Source organism: Emys orbicularis, chromosome 2 (assembly GCF_028017835.1).
Source record: "Emys orbicularis isolate rEmyOrb1 chromosome 2, rEmyOrb1.hap1, whole genome shotgun sequence".
Lineage (NCBI taxonomy): Eukaryota > Metazoa > Chordata > Testudines > Emydidae > Emys > Emys orbicularis.
Window position 1 is genome coordinate 190,838,883 of NC_088684.1, and position 21,976 is coordinate 190,860,858.

General features: G+C 40.4%; 1 protein-coding gene across 7 annotated transcripts in view; it reads right to left on the reverse strand.

Moving 5' to 3' along the window:
- The window catches only part of IKZF1 (IKAROS family zinc finger 1), a 95,449-nt gene extending 83,777 nt beyond the window's left edge, over nucleotides 1-11,672 (reverse strand). For all 7 annotated transcript variants that reach the window (XM_065399944.1, XM_065399943.1, XM_065399942.1 and 4 more), the window contains exon 1: nucleotides 11,589-11,672. The gene's annotated coding sequence lies outside the window, so the exon portion shown is untranslated. The remainder of the gene's footprint in view (nucleotides 1-11,588) is intronic.
- Nucleotides 11,673-21,976: the final 10,304 nt, after the last annotated feature.

Genomic DNA, 21,976 nt, shown 5'->3' on the forward strand with positions numbered 1-21,976 from the left:
AAGAAAATATACAACAAAAGGGAATCCTATACATAGTGTCTCTAGAATAATTAGAAAATGCTTCAAGATCTATTTCCAGGGCTTCAGAGAAGACAAAGCAAAATATGGGGGGGTTCTTCCTCAATAAATCCACTAAAGACGGTCACTTCCACAGAAAAGGATATTTAAATATGAAAGTTTCTATTTTATTATTCCCATAATTACCCACCTTTAACATGACAAACCATACAACCCCAACATTTCTGCAGCATACCAAGTACTGAATCATTCCTATTCTCTGAAAGCATGCTCCTTTTTGCCTTTTAGCTGGAGTCAGACGTGGAGTTAAATTTGCAAAGGTTTCCCAATTTCTAAATGGGGAGATCCCCTGGTTTAGATAGGAGAGGACTGGCGACTGGGTGTTCTTGAGGAGAGATCCTCCACACTGCAAAACACCGCTCCTGGGTCTGTGAAAGCCTAGATTTGCTGACCTTCAGTACATTCTCTCAGGCTCACCTCTTTCCCTGAGCTTTTTAGGGGGGACAAGAGATTGATTAGGGGTTTGAGATGAGTGGATGGGCAATATCTTAGTTTGGTTGGGAAAGAGGAGGGAATGTCTTTTTTTTAAACGGTCTTTTGGAACTCAGAGCTAGTCTTACGTGCGTTCAGCACCCACAGCGCTGATCATTCAATATATTTAAATTCATTAAATTAAAGCAGGTGATGCCTAATTTGAAGGGGGAAATAATAGTGTAGTGCTAGTGTCTTCAGATTGTAAGTACCAGTGAAATCCCAACCAATTCCAGCGAAAGTTTTAGGTTTGCCAGGGACGCATGACTGGACCCATATCTAAGTGCTGGGACAATATGTTTTTTGTAACCCTGAACTGGTACAAAGGTTTTTAAATCCTTACCTAGGCATAATCTCCCATTGGGCCAAATTTTTGTGTAATGAGAGCACTACCTGTTCTAGTGACTTTTACATGGGTATATGCCTAAGTAAGAACTGATGACCTGATCTTGCTTCCATTGAAATCAATGGGAGCTTTGCTATAGACTTCAAGGGGAGCAGGATATAGCCCAGAGTAAGGACACTAGGATTCCCCCCACCAAAGTTTCGATTTAAGACTGGATTTTGAATGTTATCACAGGTGAACACAAAAGGATTTCTGCAGAAGTGTATATGGCATGAGACATTGGGGGAAAGTACTATTATTTAGTAAAAGGAAAAACATTAACAACCAACCCTTTGCAAATTTGCATAATAATTTTAAACTCACTGGGCCAAATTCACTATAGGCATGAGCGTGTGCAATTTCACTGCCTTCTACACAGTTGCCCCTGCTTATGCCAACAGTGAATGTAAGCCAACATTTTTAAACGTCAGTGCTTAAAGTTAGACACCTAAGTTCACATTTAGGCACCCAGAAAAGGAGCCATTAACTTCAATGGGAGCTGCAGGTGCTCAGCACCTCTGGACATTCTGGCCTCTTTTATTTAGGTGCCTAAATATGGATTTAAGTGCTTGGGCCGTTACAGAAAATATCTACAAAGCTCCCTTTAAAATATTATATCGTTTCTTCAAATCTCCTTAGAAATTGAATTCAAACCAATATATTTTCCTCTTAATAATCTAGAGACTTGATTGCAAAAATTAATTATAAAGCTTTGGAAAGCAAAATGTTGTAAATCTTTGGGTCGTGACATTATTAATCCTAGAGAAACACACACTAAAATGGAAGTTCGAGATTGGTCCTGTTTTACACAAAGTGATGCTTTAAATAAGAAAACAATTAATTTATATACACACACACACATACACAGAAATTGTACAGGTTGCCATCTAGTCAAATCCTGTGTATGCAGACATGCACATGATTTTTTCCTCTTGTCAACTCCTCTCTACAACTCTGCCTATGCAGTGTTCATGGGAAATGCACACATGTATGCCATCCACATCATGTTTAATTTATAATACATGCACAATTTTGAATGTGTTCATATGGAACACTTAACCTTTCATAGTCTGAAGAAAAGTTGAGTGGGACAAGCTCTGCCCTCAGTTACTCCCACGCAACACCATTCAAATTCAGCAGAGTTGCACTGCTGTTAGTGATTGGAGAATTTGGCCCAATATGTGCATTGTAGACTCTGAGCTATTTTGTTCCCCACCTAACAGTCAAAACAGGCCAGATTAAGTATTCACGTCAATTACAATTCATTGCAGTAGGGTTACATCAATGAGGAATTTGGGCCCATAAGTTAATGGGATCCTTTAGGATGCTGTTAGGGGAAAACATCTCTATAAGGTTAATTTTCCTAATTCAGGATGTTGCCCTTCAAAATGCACCAAATTTGTTTTCTGCAAATGGAGTGTTGAGGTATTATTTCATCTCATATTTTTCAATGAAAATTTAAAGGTAAACTATATACATTAAAGTATTGCATTTATAACATGCTTTATACATTCAACATGATGTACAAGCATGAGGGCTCAGTCCTGCATCCTGCGCAACCAAAACTTCAACTGAAACCCATGGGATTTTAGAGTGTGAAGAGACTGCAGGATAAGGCCTATTGCCTAATTGACTCCAACGTACTATCCCAATCCCGCTACATTTCCACATTCTTTGGTTTAAGCACTTGGGTAGTGACTTCAATGGGACAACACTTGTGCCCATGTTAAGTACATACATGTTTGCAGGATCAAGGCTTATATTAACACACTATAGGCTAGATCCTAATCTCAAATACACTGATGAAAATTTGGAGTAACACTACTGACCTCAGTGCAGTTGCTTTGGATTTGCACCAGCACACCTGAGATCAGAATCTGGCCCCCTGTTTATATAGTTCTTCTTATTTGATTTTGTGAAGTATGAATAGGGCCCAGGTAACTTACATTACATTACACTCCTCGCTACTTGTTTCCTACCCATTTTGTGGGATTTTTAAGCCCCAGTACCTAAGTGGAAAGGCCTCAGAGATGCACAACTAAACAACCACATAGCCAGTGATACTGCTCTCTCAAATTATGTGCACAATTAAAGGGTAAGAGCTTCTAAAGAGTTTAAGGGAGTCAGAAGAACAAGTCCCATTTACAATTAGTCTTGTGCTTCTAACTGCCTTAGGCACTTTTGAAAATCCCACCCAAAATGCATACAGCACACATGATGGCTGAACAGGGACTCTTCCATTGCTATAATCATGGGCTAATAGGTCTATTCTAAAAAACCATAACCCTCCCCAGCAAAGCCATACAGGGTAAGGGCTGATTTTGCAACCCACATTTACGCAAGCAGTAAACAGAACTCATTTGAGTTAGAATTGCAGGAACTGGCTTTAAATGATTACTGATGTTATTATAGTGAGTCTCCTTTTTTGTGGTCTTTGAAATATAAGTCTCAGTGGCTCTTGATCACACAGGATACAACATAAAAAAACATAGCCAAAGCAATGCATCTCACGTGAGTCGTAGCTTCAACAATACAGAGAGAGAGGTCAAACTCGATAAAGCCAACCCGGATAGCTTCCCAGCAAACCTGGTACCATCAAAGAATACACTGTTCAAAGTATTTGAAAGCGTATGCATATTAATGGCATGACTAAGCGAGGAGTGGCATGTACGGGTCCACAATTAATGAAAAAAAGTCAACTGTTGCATGCATCTGCATAACTGCAGCGTAGCTGTATCTTTAACTGCATCAAACGGCTTCAAACTGCAGAATGTTACTGAGATAATTCCCTCAAATCTGCTAAAGCTGAGGTTTGGACCAAAGACCACGGAGAGACGATGAACTAACAAAGAGGAAAAACCCTGTAAAAGTATTTATCTTTCTATTTTTTTCTATTTTTTTTTTAATGCATCTACTGTAAATGAGGTCATTTTGTTTTAAAGGACCCTTTACTGCCAAATTGGGTCAATGAGGAAGAAGGCAAAAGAAGGAAGGTTATGAAGTTGGGTAAAATGTAGCATATTCTGAATCAACTGAGAAGGATGTGGTGGAAATACTTGTAGAAAATTGCTAAAACCTGTAAACTAGTTTTAATTAAAAGTGTTCAATATCTCAACAAGCAGCTGATAATTAACTTTATCACTGGTATTTAATAAAGTAGACTTCACAATCTCTATGAATGACGCTACTTTGGAACCATTTTAATTCTATTTTAATTTCCTCCCCATCACACTACTCAATATAAATAGTAACTAAGAAGAAAAATAAAGAGTCCCTTCTAAAGACAGAAAATTGAGCATCACACTATGGATTTTGGTATGTTTCCAATAACAATTAAAAATACCTTCATTGCTATTAAGAGACTTTATAAAAAGAAGTTTAAAACAAAGATCAATCCTTCCCACTCACCGTCACAATTTCTCTTCTACCCAGGCTACATTCAACATTTTCCAAAAAGTCTAGGGAGGAGTTTATTTAATACAGTCATTTTTCTACTCCTGGCAGGTGTAAATTCTGGTTAACTATGGGAATTGACAAAACAATTAGAAACGTACAGTCAACACTCAATTGAGAGTCCCTGTCTATAAAATGCGGGAAGCACTGTAATTCAAGACGAGTAAAAAAAAAAAAGAACTCTGCTAAAAGCACAGATTCAAAATATTTATATATATGGCACTTGTAAAATTAATTTCCATGTTAGTGAACAATTGCAAGGGTCTGAGAAACGTTGAAACAAACATCCTATATCATTCTCAGTTCTTTTGGAATTTATTGTAAGAGCACTGCAAATGGTGTTTTTAAAAAAGTGTATACATTCCGTATATAATCTTACTAGCTTTCTATTAGATTTCAGTTGTATCTCTATTACAGTATATTATGAAGGGAAGGAATACATATCTTCCCTTTTTATTCACTTTGTATACAAATTCTTGCAATTTTCAGATATCCATACCTGAGCCAAAGCAAAAATTAAAAAGGAACTTCCAAATTTTTAGATTGCAACCCGATTCATTAAAAAAAAATTGCTTTGCACAATGAGAAAAATAAAGAGACAATTTTCCTAATTGAGGCCATGCTTTAGTAATTCATTGAACTCTGACTCCTTTCTTCATTAAGCCAAATAAAATCACCATCATACAGAAGAGACTCACACCTCCATCAAATAAACAAACCGACTAAAAAAAGTCAGGAGTGTAAATTAAGGCACTGACTCTACCTAAGAACAAAGCACACTATCCAAGAGCCAAATTCTGCTCTAGGACATTCTTGCACGCTGCCTCTCAAGTCAGGGGGAACATCCCATGCAGAACTGAATTTTTATGTATTACTTTAAAAACACAGAGACGTTTATTACAGCAAATCTAGCAAAACAGTTGAGAGAAAGGGACATTTTTATATTTGATGGAACTTTTATTGCCAAATACCCCAGGACATATATTGAAGTAAGAATCAGCAGTCAATTTGGTTTGTCCAAATGACAAGGGGATTTAGTACGTATACCCATGATTGTGGAATTACTTCCTAATTTCTCTTCACAATTTAAGATTATAAAGTGGCATTATTAGCTTGGAACAGTATCTTATATGTGGGTGTATTTTTTTCCTAGATACAGTTAAAAATAACTCCTAAAATTACTATAACTGAAATACATTAACAGATTTCCCCCCCTCTATTTCTTTCTTTTGGTTACGTTGTGTTTTGCAATACTTTGGACCCAATCCACTATTGATTATTCCAGTTTTACAAGGCGGTCACTTCATTGTTTTAACTGTGGGTCTGGTCTACTGTATGTAGTCAGTTTCATGGTTACAATCTGTCAGTCAGTCAGTGGCTCCTTTACTGAGAAGGCTAATGAAACATCAACAGGGGAATAGAAATGTTTTAAATGTTTTATTAAAAATATATCTTATTAAGCTAAAGGAACAGATGCCTCCCCTTGCTTTTAAAATCATTAATATTTTAGATTATATTTTATTTAAATCACCCTGTGATGCCTCTTGGAAAAATGCAATATAAAAGCATTCTGTTGTATTGAAGCACACTCACAAGGTAAGCCGCCAATCCTGCACTTACACACACAACTTCCCAATGTGACGACTCTCTGAGTAAAGTTACGAATATACATCAATCTACAGATTTGGGGCCTAGATTAGCACTCAACAGGTACAATTTGACTTGGTTACAGACTACTCAGCTCAAAGTAGTATCAATCACTACCCATTCCACAGCCTCTTCATGTTGAAACACTCAGAGCACAAAAGAGGGCATGGCTTAGGGGAAAAAGGTGTGGTTTATGGGTGTTGTGGGGTTTTTTTTGTTTGTTTGTTTGTTTGCTGTTTTTTTTAAGATGCACCACAATCTATTCCTCTCTCTGCAAAAATTCTCAGTTCTGTTCAAATTTAGGGCCCGATCCACATGTAAAACTCCTACTGACTTTAAATCATAATGACTCACACATGTAGGATTGAGGAGAGCAAGTCAAACTGACCTTGGTAATGGCAACTTGCCCTCCGTAATCACTTCCGATGCATAGCCACTAGGGAGATATGACGGTATAGTTATTCATAACGTGCTGGAGGGGGCTTGGCGCATCCCCTTGTTAAAATTCACCACCAAACTGAAGGATGGTTTTGGGGTAATTTCCTTGCCTCTGACAGGGTTCACACACCTTTCTGGATACTGCTAAATCTTCCCTGCCACAGGCAAATGATTCTTTGTGGCTCATAAAAACACTTGAGACGAGCAAGTGTTTTTGCCTTTGGGCTACTTCACCAAGTGGCAGGGATTTTCAATATGTTTCCCAGAGGATCAAACACCCAGGCAGCCTTTTTTATTTATTTATTTTTTTTAAGTGTATTCATTGTCCACATTTCAAGTGACACAACATATACCCCATATTTTTCTAAACAGTTCCAGCAAATGCACTTAATATTAGTTTAGCTGTCCAGTGGTGTTGCCTCCTCCCCGTTTAAGGGGAGATTATAAAATGGAAAATGATTAGATTCACAACCCTCCCTCTGTAGGATTACATGCTTCCCTGGAACCCAGGGTTTTGTCACAGCCTAAGAACGGAAATTTTGTGGGAACACCTTAAAATATTAGCAGCACATCAGCACTTGCTGCTAACTTATCTTCTAAAGTTGCCAATATTAAAATCTGCCCAACACGTTGCTATTTATTTTCAATTTTGTTTAATTCTCCTACACTGTGTAGCAGGAAAAATTGTGACTTCAAAATGCATTCAAGTACATTGGTGAACAATAAGAAAACCTGACAATAAAATTAAACCTTGAGCCCAGTGCAGTAGTCCTTATAAATATGAGACTCCCGCTGAAGTCTTCAGTGGAAGTTTTGCCTACCAAAGAGATACAGGATTGGGCTGGATCAGTGACTTTAACACCTACTGGATTTTTAAAAAGAGTTTCCAAGCACAAACTGCCAACATAGGACATATAATTTATTTGGTGCTTTGTGTTGTTCAAAGCATTTTCCTTACCTCTGGAATGTGCAAACAGTTGGTATAAGAAGTACCTCTCAGTTCAAATACAAATATATCTCGAAAGGTTTGTGGCATCATTTTTAAGTTATCCAATTTATTTGATGAGCAATATAGATACAATCTTCTACCACTATTTTAAAACACCACAGGTTGATTCTCCTCTCACACTTGACATTAGTGTAGCTACTCGGTGGAAGTAACGGGCGAACCAGGTTTTAGTCTTTAAAGCCCACAACAGAATAAAAAACTGCTTTACTAATATTGGAATGGGGATTGCTGCATTTTGTTATCATGCTGCACGTTGCATGAATATCATACGCACACTTACACAACGAAGCATTCCACCAATCTGTGTCCAAAGTTAGCAATGGTATTTGACATGCCACCTAGGCTATATCAGATGTATGACAGGTCTTTAGCTCCACTGCAATTTCTGCACATGCTACAAAATGCTTCAACTTACTTTAGGGAGACCAGATAGCGAGTGTGAAAAATCAGAATGGGGGTGGGGGGTAATAGGCGCCTATATAAGACAAAGCCCCAAATATCGAGAATGTCCCTATAAAATCGGGACATCTGGTCACCCTAACTTACTTAGTGTTCTTCAGGATACGTGGCCACTCAGCAAAACATTATATGGGATAAATAATGCACCAAAGAAAAACATTTAAGTTTCTGCAGTTATTATGAGCATATAGTGGAAACAAGCAAGCATTTAAACCATGTAATTCATGTGCTGTGCCCTTCAACATCAGATAACAGTTAATTCTGGAGTAAATGTGCCCTGTTTCCAAAATTTCACACTATGCCTGTGTCTCCAAAGCAGCTCCTCTGGAAGAAAAATATTCAAGATAGGTCCTGACTCCAGATATTAATGCATGAGAGGTGAAATCCTGGCTTCATTAAAGACAATGCCAAACTCCCAATGACTTCAACAGAGTCTGGATTTCACTCAAAAAGTGGGTTCTTAGATTTTGAATTTTAACTTTAATTATAATTTTATATTTATATTTACATTTTCATTTACAACACTTGGTAGAAAAGCAATATTTAACTAAATGTTACCAGTAAAAAGCTAACACAATTCCAAGCTGCCCAAAAGTTAATATTTATTACAAGACTTTTAAACCTGGCACCATCTCTGGGACTAGATATCACTAGAACAAGGAAGGATCGCATACATAGTGAAGTATAGATCTCTACAAGCTAGCCGAGTCTTCCCCCACCCAGTTCTGCTAATGAGGACTGTGGTTTCTAAAAGGAGAGTATGTCAGCAGAGACTCTGGGTGCACAGGGTTTTCATCCAATTTCTTGTGTCCATGAGCAGCTCTTTGAGAGGATAGGGATTTAGCACTTGGGCATTCAAGTTTGCTTCAGACTAAAAGTTCAAGTGCTCAATGCAGGATCAAGTGTTGTTATGGGTTTTTTTCCCTTTCCAATTTTATGAACATAGATATGGGTCTTAAATGAACATATTTCTCTTTTTGACATACACTCATGATTTAAAAACAAAACAAATCATGTAAATGGACAATTTATATTCAAAAAGCAGCTCCAACATGAAAGTAGTAACTACTTTTCAAGAAGTGTTGCACATTGTGGTGCAATCCATATCAGCCCCATGAGCAGGCATCCCAGGCCTAAAGTAAGCTCATCTACAATACTGTAGTAATGGATTTTTTCCCATCTTTTTCTTAATTTTTCTACATAAAAAAAAACAAAACGAAAATTATTTTAAAAAAGAAGTGAGACTACAAGTGGCTTGTAAAATCAACAGAGGCAATGAAATTTCAATTTGAGACTGCCACTCCATCCTTAATTCACATTTTGTCTAGACACTGCAGCAGAAGTGCTTCATGAACTCCTCACATTAGTAGATCCCTGAAATACTAGGGCATAAAGAGGGAAGTTGAGGGCAACCTAACTCATGTAATTTCCTTGTTTTAACTGATGCAAGCCAAACCTTTTAGATTATTTGGACAGGTTTTGGGCGGGGGAGTGGGAGTTAAATGTAATAGTTTAACTTTTCATATTTATATTTTAATGATTGTTTATTGTGTCCAATTTATTTAGGGTGTAATCCTGCATGAGTTACAATCCACATGAGCAGTCCATTGATGTTAATGCATGTGTATGTGGGAGCTTGCAGAATCTGGCCCTTAGTTTTCTTTTACTTTTAAAATGAACCAATAGTTACAAAACTTGCAAAGGTGGAAAGTAGTCATGAACACATGAAACAAAATCTCTCTTGTAGGCTACTCTTTTTGGTGTTTTTCCCTAGGATTGTAAAACAGTGGATGCATCTGGATACAACCTATGTAATATCCAACTATTGACATGTTAAAAACTGTCCTATGGACAAAACAGAATTGGAGAGTCCTCAGTCTTGTTTCTGTTCTCCATCTTTACCCTTGCCCTTCTGAAAATTCCAGTTCCATTAATGTGTGTAAATACCTAGCACACTCATTTATACATTTCCAAAATATTACATTATTTTCCCCTCAAATTATTTGCTATGCTTGATCAGTAGACCATGCCATCTTAAAAACTGTTACATTCTACAAAACACCGGTTTCATACTAAGGGTTTGAGATTATAAACTGTATTAGGATAGTAGTTTTAAGAGTTATCTGTAAACAGAAAATAACCACAATACTATCATGGATCTTAACTCTCAAAAGCCTAAGAGGATGCTTTGTACAATGCAGGACAGTCTTGATGTACTTTGTAGAACATTGTCCAAAAGTAAGACATTTCTTAAATTAAAAAAACAAAAACAAAATTAGAAGCTTCCTTATAAATGACATCTGAAGTGTGAAGTTGTTTCTATACTAATTTTTTGAAAGAAACTACAGGGCAAAACAGTCACTTATGGAAATAACAAGTTGTGCTGTGTGGTGAGAAAGAACAAATCTTCAACTGAGAGAGCCTATGCCACAATGAAGAAAACAATGAAGATAGTTCCTTCCTTATAGCCAGATCTCCAAATAAATGTATTCTGCTCATCTCACAAGTCCCTGGTGGGTTATGCAACCCCCACTGCCTTCTTTCTGTAATTCACAGGGGCAACCTACTTGAACTTGGGCTTTGAATGAACTTAGATGCTGGAGGTGATTCACAGACACTGAAGCATGCTCCTGAGAGGGGATTATGTTTTTACTGCCCCCTTACTTTCCTCACCCTCCTGATGTTTTTTTAAAAATAACGAATAATTGTTTTAAAATATCTCACGGGTTTTGCCTATTTCTAAAAACTTTAGGGAATAATTCAAAAGTATCTTGGCTCTTTTGTGCAACCTACATTTCAATACATTTATTTCCTACTATCATGCGTAGTCAGGATAAGAAGGAACATTGGTAACATTCATTTAAAAAATAAGAGAGAAAGAGAGAGAGAGAAAACCAGCTTGTTTAGCCTCTGTAATCTCCCAGTTTTCTTTCACAACTTCCTGAAATTACTCAACTCACACTGTTCCCTATTTCTTTAAAATAAAACAAAACAAGCGAGCCTTCCTTGTATTAGTCTGAAGTTTTCTTGTGTATTTCTCTGGAGTTTACACTATACACATAGAGGAGTCCCACTGACTCCTCGGGATCTCATCTAAAGCTACCTGTTTCTGAAGAAGTATCCATGGCCAAAAAGCTGATCCGCTTTTAGCAGAACAAATATAGAACAATAGTGCAAACAAACAAATATGCATTGCTAAAGCACTACGAAAGAAACAGCCCATCCTTATGTGGGCAGCTGTAAATGACAAATTTCCTCCTTGTCCGCTGCTTGTGACCATCCTATGATCCCAGAACGCAAGACCACCAGGATAGGACATCAGCGCTGGCCCCTAACAAACATTAGCCGGGATCTCCTCCTGCCCTAAGCAGAAAAGTTAGCTCCCCACCATTCGCACCATCCACACTCACCACTTGCCCCCTCTCCTCAGCAAACTTTGTCCTCTCCTCCCCTAACCCCCTCCCAAAAAAAAAAAAAAAAGTTTGCAGCACAGCAAAGCGCTCAGACAGGTGTCAACCCAGGCTACTCGCAGCCCAGGAAAAGGCAAAGGGCGGCACAGGGCGAGCAGCAAGGCAATGCCAGACGAGACATGCCCTGCCACACTCAGCAGCTGCCCCCCTGGAGCGCTGCGGCTCGGCAGTACGGTACCTGCTCTGGCCGGGGCTGGCTGCAGACAGTTCTCCCAGTCCTCTCCAGCTCCATGTGCGGCGGCTCCCCCTCGCAGCAGAGCCGCGGCAGGAGGCAGCTCCGCTCTCGGTCCCTCCCCTCTCCACTCCACTTCCTCATTCCAATGCAACATGACTGCAGCCGGCCAGCTCCAGCGGGCATCTCGCTCCCGCTAAGCTCCCCCGCGCCCTGCAAAGAGATTCATTTTAAGGCGAGCCCAGCAGCCCCGAAGAGCGCAGGAGACTCGCGGAGGCTGTCAGAGGAGGGCAACACCCTCTTTTCTCACCGAGCCTCTTCTGCACTGCTGCGCCAGGACGCTGCCCAGCGGGACGGGGCTTCTCCTTGACCCACCTGTTAACACTTCATGCGCTGCAGGATGAGCCAGCCCCCTCCTCTGGGATGCACAACACTGACTTTTTCCCCCAGGGGGTGGTTAGCCTCTGGATCTTGAACTTAAGCCTTGTAAAAGTGCCCAGATACCACAGGGATGGGTATCCAATGACCACGTGTGGTAAAATAAACGAAATTAACGCACTGTGGAAAAACCATCCTGAAAGTTAGGCATAAAAGCAACTCACCTGCCCTTGCTGTGATGATATTTTACTTGGCCAGCAAAGAAAAATGCAACCCTGGCAAATAGAATTTAGCAAGGGTATTATAAAGCGTATACAAGTGAGCGACATAGACAAAGTGGGCCAGGTTCTGATCCAGATTAACTCAGTGTGAATCTAGAATAACTCCTCTGATGTCCTTAGAATTATTCAGGAGTTACACTGACATACATCAGAAACTGACCTGCTGTACATTCTTCAAAATCTCCAATTATGTATTATTTTCAGTGACCTATAGTAATTATACAGGTGGGCTAGCTCACACTACCAGTTCAAATTCAGCCTCTGAGTAGTGTGGCCATAGTTGAGGTTAGAGAGGAAGGATGGTCCTTACACTAACAGCCCAATCAGTCAAACTGTAAGGACATGGGTACCGTTCAGATAAACACATGCATCAAATATTTGCAGGATCAGAACTTAAATGACTTGTCCAAGGTCATGCATAAAATGTATAGCAGAGTTAGGTATTGAACCCATATCTCCTGAATTTCAATCCAGGGCCCCATTGATTCAATGGAATTACTCACACAGTTAATATTAAGAGCATGCATAACTGTTTGCAGGACTGGAACCTTAGGGTACGTCTATACTTACCCGCTGGTTCGGCGGCAAGCAATCGATCTTCTGGGATCAATTTATCGCGTCTTGTCTAGATGCGATAAATCGATTCCGGAAGTGCTCGCCGTCGACACCGGTAATCCTGCTCAGCGAGAGGAGTAGGCGGAGTCGACGGGGGAGCCTGCCTGCCGCGTGTGGACCCGCGGTAAGTACCTTTAAGTTCAAACTAAGATATTTCGACTTCAGCTACGTTATTCACGTAACTGAAGTTGCGTATCTTAGTTCGAACTGGGGGCTTAGTGTGGACCAGCCCTTAGTGTCTCTCTGCTTCAGTTCCCCATCTGTAAAATGAGGATAATACTACAACCTTTTCCCATCCCGTCTTGTCTATTTTTTTGCCCTCATCCTACAAAGACACAAGTATGTGAGTAACTTTGTATATGGGAGCTGCACCATTGACTTAAATGGAGCTACTCTCAGGAGTAAAGATAAGCGTGTGTGTAAGTGTTTACAGGATTGGGATTTTAGATTCTAATCTCTTTGGAACAAGATCTGTCTCTTACCATGTGTTTGTATAGTTCCCAGAACAATGGGTTCTTGATCTTAGCTGAGGTCTCTAGACATTACCATAATACAAATAATAAATAAATAATAATAATAATAAAATTGTAGCCAAGGTCCTATCCTAAGATCTAGTGTCAACCTCCTCTCCCTGCAGGAAACTTTGCACAAATGGATTGATATGGACTACACAGACTCGGACATCTGAATATTATATTTGTTATGCCTGAGAGCTTGAATTAATATGTAAACTAGATACCATTAACTTGGGTTTGAATAGGCACTGGGAGTGGCTGGGTCATTACACATATTGAATCTATTTCCTTGTGTTAAGTATCCTCACACCTTCTTGTCAACTGTCTAAAATGGGCCATCTTGATTATCACTACAAAAGTTTTTTTTCTCCTGCTGATAATAGCTCATCTTCATTAATTAGCCTCTTACAGTTGGTATGGCTACTTCCACCTTTTCATGTTCTCTGTATGTATATATATTTCTTACTATATGTTCCATTCTATGCATCTGATGAAGTGGGCTGTAGCTCACAAAAGCTTATGCTCAAATAAATTTGTTAGTCTCTAAAGTGCCACAAGTACTCCTGTTCTTTTTGTGGATACAGACTAACACGGCTGCTACTCTGAAACCTGTCATTATGCAAGGCACTGAATTTAGCCGTATGGAGTGGAAATCCATCAACTTCATGAAAAAAATTGTACAGAAACAGACAGACATCATCTTCCTTTCCAAATGCAAACAGATGGACATCATACCAAAAGGACTACAGGTAAAAAATCCCTTACAATCTACATATCACACAGACTATGCTGAGAGATTGTGCACACACTCTCAAATAAACTGCGAAACCACCTGATCAACATCCTATACAGCAAACAGGGAAAGATTAAGAAGAGCTCTCAAAACTGGATACTCTCATAAAAAAACAACCTTCCACACAAACTTCCTCATGGATAGACTTTACAAAAACTAGACAAGCCATTTACAATACAAACTTTGCTTCTCTACAAAGGAAAAAGACACTAAACTATCTAAACTGCTACATGCCACAAGGAGCCACAACAGTAATTCCCTTAACCCACCCAACAATATTGTTAATCTTTCCAGCTATACTCTTAGCCCGACAGAAGAGTCTGTCCTATCTCGGGGCCTCTCCTTTCGTCCCTCCAGGCCCACGAACATGATACAGTTCTGCGGTGACCTGGAATCCTACTTTCGATGTCTCCAACTCAAAGAATATTTCCATCACACCTCTGAACAACATACTAACCCACAGAATCCTTCCCACCAATACTACAAACAGAAGGATTCTGCGTGGACTCCTCCTGAAGGCCAAAACAACAGACTGGACTTCTACATTGATTGCTTCCATCAACGTGCACAGGCTGAAATTGTGGAAAATGCTGAACACGACGCCATCAACAGCCTCAGGAACAACTCTGACATCATAATCAAAAAGGCTGACAAAGGAGGTGCTGTCGTCATCATGAATAGGTTGGAATATGAACGAGAGGCTGCTAGGCAGCTCTCTAACTCCACATTCTACAGGCCATTACCCTCTGATCACACTGAGGGTTACCAAAAGAAACTGCACCATCTGCTCAAGAAACTCCCTGAAAAAGCACAGGAACAGATTTGTACAGACACATGCCTAAAACCCCGACCAGGGACATTCTATTTGCTACCCAAGATCCATAAACCTGGAAACCCTGGATGCCCCATCATCACAGGCATTGGCACCCTAACAGGAGGATTGTCTGGCTATGTGGACTCTCTCCTCAGGCCCTACGCTACCAGCACTCCCAGCTATCTTCAAGACACCACTGACTTCCTGAGGAAACTACAATCCATCGGTGATCTTCCAGAAAACACCACCCTGGCCACTATGGATGTAGAAGCCCTCTACACCAACATTCCACACAAAAATGGACTACAAGGTATCAGGAACAGTATCCCCGATAATGTCACAGCAAATCTGGTGGCTGAACTTTGTGACTTTGTTCTCACCCACAACTATTTCACATTTGGGGACAATATATACCTTCAAGTCAGTGGCACTGCTATGGGTACCCGCATGGCCCCACAGTATGCCAACATTTTTATGGCTGACTTAGAACTACACTTCCTTAGCTCTTGTCCCCTAACGCCCCTACTCTACTTGCGCTACATTGACAACATCATCATCTGGACCCATGGAAAAGAAGCCCTTGAGGAATTCTACCATTATTTCAACAATTTCCATCCCACCATCAACCTCAGCCTAGACCAATCCACACATTTCCTGGACACTACTGTGCTAATAAGTGATGGTCACATAAACACCACCCTATACCAGAAACCTACTGACTGCTATACTTACCTACATGCCTCCAAGCTTCCATCCAGGACACACCACACGATCCATTGTCTACAGCCAAGCTCTAAGAGACAACCGTATTTGCTCCAATCCCTCAGACAGAGACAAACACCTACAAGATCTCTATCAAGCATTCTTAAAACTACAATACCCACCTGCTGAAGTGAAAAAACAAATGGACAGAGCCAGAAGAGTACCCAGAAGTCACCTACTACAGGACAGGCCCAACAAAGAAAGTAACAGAATGCCACTAGCCGTCACCTTCAGCCCCCAACTAAAACCTCTCCAGCGCATCAAAGATATACAACCTATCCTGAAAGATGATCCCTCACTCTCACAGACCTTGGGAGACAGACCGTCCTCTTTTACAGACAGCCCCCCAACCTGAAGCAAATACTCACCAGCAACCACACACCACACAACAAAAACACTAACCCAGGAACCTATCCTTGCAACAAAGCCCAATGCCAACTCTGACCACATATTTATTCAAATGACACCATCATAGGACCTAATCACATTAGCCCCGCCATCAGGGGCTCATTCACCTGCACATCTACTAATGTGATATATGCCATTATGTGCCAGCAATGCCCCTCTGCCATGTACATTGGCCAAACTGGACAGTCTCTACACAAAAGAATAAATGGACACAAATCTGACATCAGGAATCATAACATTCAAAAACCAGTAGGAGAACACTTCAACCTCTCTGGTCACTCAATAACAGACTTAAAGGTGGCAATTTTGCAACAGAAAAGCTTCAAAAACAGACTCCAAGGAGAAACTGCTGAGCTTGAATTAATATGCAAACTAGATACCATTAACTTGGGTTTGAATAGAGACTGGGAGTGGCTGGGTCATTACACATATTGAATCTATTGCCCCATGTTAAGTATCCTCACACCTTCTTGTCAACTGTCTAAAATGGGCCATCTTGATTATCACTACAAAAGTTTTTTTTCTCCTGCTGATAATAGCTCATCTTCATTAATTAGCCTCTTACAGTTGGTATGGCTACTTCCACCTTTTCATGTTCTCTCTATGAATATATATTTCTTACTATATGTTCCATTCTATGCATCTGATGAAGTGGGCTGTAGCCCACGAAAGCTTATGCTCAAATAAATCTGTTAGTCTCTAAAGTGCCACAAGTACTCCTGTTCTTTTTAAGGCCAGAAGGGACCACTGTGAAGATCTGGTCTGACCTCCTGTATAACACAAGCCATAGAACTTCCCCAAAATAATTCCTAGAGGATATCTTTAAAAAAACAATCCAAACTTGATTTAAATCTTGCCTGTGATGCAGAATCCACCATGACCCTTGGTAAGTTGTTCCAACGGGGTTAATTACCCTCAGTGTTAAATTTTTTTTGCCTTATTTCCAGTCTGAATTTGTCTAGCTTCAATTTCTAGCCACTGGATCATGTTACACTGTTATCTGCTAGATTGAAGAGCCCATCATCAAATATTTGTTCCCCATGTAGGTACTTATGACTGTAATCAAGTCACCCCTTACCCTTCTCTGTGTTAAGCTAAATTGATTGAGCTCTTTGAGCAGGGTGACCAGACAGCAAATATGAAAAATCGGGACAAGGCGGGGGGGATGGTATTAGGAGCCTATATAAGATAAAGAGCCAAAAATCAAGACTGTCCCTATAAAATCGGGACATCTGATCACCCTATCTTTGAGTCTAATCACTATAAGGCATGTTTTCTAATCCTTTAATCATTCTCATGGCTCTTCTCTGAACCCTCTCTAATTTATCAACATCCTTCTTGACATGTGGACGACAGAACTAGTCACAGTATTCCAGCAGCAGTTGCATCAGTGTCAAATACAGAGGTAAAATAACCTCTCTATTCCTACTCAAGATTCCCCTGTTTATGCATTCCAAGACTGCATTAGCCCTTTCGGCCCCAGCATTTCATTGGGAGCTCATACTCAGCTGATGATCCACGATGAATGCCAATATCATTTTCAGAGTCACTGCTTCCTAGGATAGAGTCCCCCATCCTGTAAATATGGCTACATTCTTTGTTCCTAGATGTATACATTTACCCATATTAAAATGCATATTGTTTCCTTCCAGTTAACCAAGAGATCCAGATCACACTTTATCAGTGACCTGTCCTCTTCCCCCAATTTTTGTGTCAACTGTAAACTTTATCAGTGATGATTTTCTGTTTCTTTCCAGGTCTTTGTTAAACATCTTAAATAGTGTAGGACCAAGAACCATTCCCTGCAGGAAACTAGAAACACATCAACTCAATGATAATTCCCCATTTACAGTTACATTTTGAGATCTACCAGTGAGCCAGCTTTTAATCCATTTAATGTATACCATGCTCATTTTATATCAGTCTAGATTTTAAATCAAAATATCACATGTTGCCGAGCCAAACACCTTATGGAAACTGTGACAAAGTTCCTCCTCTATCTTGGTGGGTCCTGCACTTATTGGCAGATTTTCTTGCCTCAGAGATTCACCATGTGGGTTGGGGAACAGCCCAGAGACCTTCCCCTCTGGAAGAACCCACAGTCCAGGTCAATTGGGAGGTTTGCGGGGAACCCGGGCCCACCCTCTACTCCGGGTTCCAGCCCAGGGCCCTGTGGACTGCAGCTGTCTATAGTGCCTCCTGTAACAGCTGCATGACAGCTACAACTCCCTGGGCTACTTCCCCATGGCCTCCTCCAAACACCTTCCTTATTCTCACCACAGGACCTTCCTCCTGGTGTCTGATAACGCTTGTGCTCCTCAGTCCTCCAGCAGCACACCCTCTCACTCTCAGCTCCTTGCGCCTCTTGCTCCCAGCTCCTCACACTCTCACCACAAACTGAAGCGAGCACCTTTTTAAAACCCAGGTGCCCTGATTAGCCTGCCTTAATTGATTCTAGAAGCTTCTTCTTAATTGGCTCCAGGTGTCCTAATTAGCCTGCCTGTCTTAACTGGTTCTAGCAGGTTCCTGATTACTCTAGTACAGCCCCTGCTCTGGTCACTCAGGGAACAGAAAACTACTCATCCAGTGACCAGTATATTTGCCCTCTACCAGACTCCTGTACCCCACTGGTCTGGGTCTGTCACAAAGCATAAGAAGGGAAATGTACCTGATGTATGCCATACTTTAAAAACTGTGATTTGTCACTAGAGAACAAGAAAAGTTTCAGTCTTTCCCATTATTAATCCATTTTCAGGGATTTATAAATGGATCATACAGATTTATGAGGGGCTGGAACTTGGAGACAAATTCTCATCTCACTCAGTTACACTGGAGCACGTCAGTTTGGTTCAGTGCAACTGCATGTGTGTAAATGAAAGGAGTACTTGGCTCTGTGTGTGTCAAGAACTCACCCCGGTATTAGAAAGAAAATACGACCATGCCCTTTGATAGTGCCTTTCATGTAAGGAACCCAAAGAGCTTTACAAGCAATAATTCAGCTTCATGATATCCCAGTGAGGCGGGGAAACTTACACAGGGAGCACTTCACTCACCACAGGGGTGGAAAGTGGAAGCTGGTTAGCAGTACCCAGAGGCTCTCTGCTACAAAAAATGAGTTTCGATCTTGTGATGTAAGAGTTATGCTTTTGGAGCTCCTCTAAGTCACAGCTGCTTCATTATTTTTAAATGAAATTTTGCAGGGCAGTGGTTCATAGAGTGGACTAGTTTGTGTGTCTTGGAAGGGAAACCATATTTGCAAAAAAAAAAATTAAGTGCATTTCACAACATACATGCCATGATTTCTCCGTGAAACGTTGATAAGGTGTTGTAGGGTCAGACTCCACCAACCGTACACATGTCAGAGCTATTTTACCATTTTTGAATCAGATCTTGCAAGATGCTGAGTGCCCTCTACAAGGCAGTGTCAGCTGACAGCAACCCACAACTCACAGGAGATCCTCAGTACTTCTCAGAGTGCCCAGGTAGCGTCTAATGCTACAATTCTTCTTCCTGCAGTGGGAATCCTATGACTGCAGTGGGAATTTTGCATAAGTAAAAACTGTCAGATCAGCCCTCTGGTTTAATGGCTCTTTAACCTATGAACAAAAGAAACATCTGTGCAATAACAAACATTATGTGGAACACATGCAGATCTAGTGATCTGCACTTCCTGGAGAATGTCCAAATAGCTATTTATCAGTGTGGAATCTGCCAACAGCTTCTCCAGCACCAAAGTTATTCCAAATTGTGGAGATCCAAAGATCTGAGAGCAAAAGTGCACAATATTTGTGTATATATAGAATTAAGATTGTGGAGCACAATTGATCATACTAAATGCTTAATCAGTTTTGGGGAGATTTTCAAGTGCACAATGGTAATTGGACGCCTAGCTGCCATTTGTGCTGTTGAAAATCTTCTCCTTTATCTATTATTACTGTAGTAGTATGTGGAAGGCTCAACTAGGTCAGTATCTCCATGGCCTCAGGCACTACACAAAGCTACATTAAATGACAACTCCTACCCCAAGAGTTTATAATTTAAGGCTTCGATCCTACAAAGAGAATCACCAAGGTGCACCCCTGCACTCACCTGATTCTCTTTGCAGAATCAGGGCCTAGAAGACAAGACGTAACAGGCAGATGAAACAAACAAGTGGACAAGGGGAAAGAAGGTGGGGAAAGAAATAAAACTAAGAGGATAAAAATCTGTTCTCTTGGAATGGTAATGGAATTACTGATCTGCTGCATACTAGTTGGTGTAGAGAACAAACCTATTTTCTGTTTCAGATAATCAGAGGTAAAGGCTGTTTTCATCAAGTTATTCCTGACTGACAGAAGTTTCACTATTTACATGTTTGTAATGAGTTATTGTCAACCATCCAGCAGTTTCATTGGCTGACACAACCGACAGGTAACATAACACCTTTACAGGTGACTCAGTATGGTGATACTGACAAATAATAATGTAGGGAAGCAGTACACAGAAAAAACAACGGCTTCATGTTACATCTTATAAGAAGTAATGTGTGTAGCACATGGTTGGTATACTTAATATGCTGTAGTACAAGTATTGTACATTCTGTAAATAGGAATGAATCTGAGAGGAAATATTCTTGTGCAACATTGTTAGGAGCTTTTCCCAGTGGAACTGACAGCAAGGAGAAATCTCTTCAGATCACCTCTCCCAAAGACAGAGAAGTTCTTCAAGGATGTTCCTGGCAATGAATTAGGCAGTTACAGGACTAATGCCTTTATTTCATCAATTGTTGTGGTACTTTACATCAACTGCAACCCAATTATTTAATGGCTCAGAACTTTTGAATTTACAAAAAAGAGTGTGCCCCCCTTTTATAGAGACCTGACACTTCTTCCTTATTAGTATCTCCAAAGTCCATCCTTTCCTTTCTATCCTCACAGTGAAATCTCTCATTCAGGCTCTTTTTTTATTTTGACTTGACAGCAGAAGCTTCATCCCTGGCCTCCCAAAAGCACATATTGCTCCTGTTCAGTACTTACAAAACGTAGCCACTAAAGTCCTCTCCTTTTCCCATCAAATTGTTCATGTCACTCCCCTCTTTGAATCACTAGTTCCCCATCTACTATTGCATCATATTCAAACTAGTGGTCACCTCCTTCAGTCTCCCTTGCCCTACTTATTCTTCTTTATCAAGCTTCATCGCCCTTTCCACTCCTCCAGTGTTCCCACCCATGTCTACCCATTTATCAGTTTCCATATCCTCTTCCCTGCAACCCCTCTGTGCACTGACTGACCTCTCAGAACTCACCCGCAAGGACCCTACCCTCTCTATTTTTAAGTCCCCCGTAAAAACCTGTTTTTTTCGTGCTGTCTGTAGTGAATCTTTTTTAAATATTTAGGAAATCCTTTTTGATGTTTCCTTTCCCTTACCTGTGTCTACCTTAGTCTGTCAGCTCCTGAGGCAGAAACCAGCCTTTCTTGAATGTCTGGAAAGCTCCTGGCACATTGTGGACACTACCTCAAGCAAATAGTTATAATAATAAGAGCAAGATGTGGGTGTTTTTTAACTTGTGCCAGGACGGTATGAAAATTAGCCCTTTGCATATGCTGTTCCTAAAATGGAGAGAGGTGAACAAGACCAATGATAGAAAGAGGGGTTATTTTAGAGATATTGCTTATTTGACCTGACACCTCAGATGAGACAATAGAAGGACCTATCCCAGAAATTCATGACAGCACACACTGGCTAAGTGAGCGTCTCATAGATCTAGTGTAACATCATATCATGGGTCAGATTTATACCAATGTACCTCAGATCAGATTTTGGCTCTGTGTCCATATGCATGAATTTT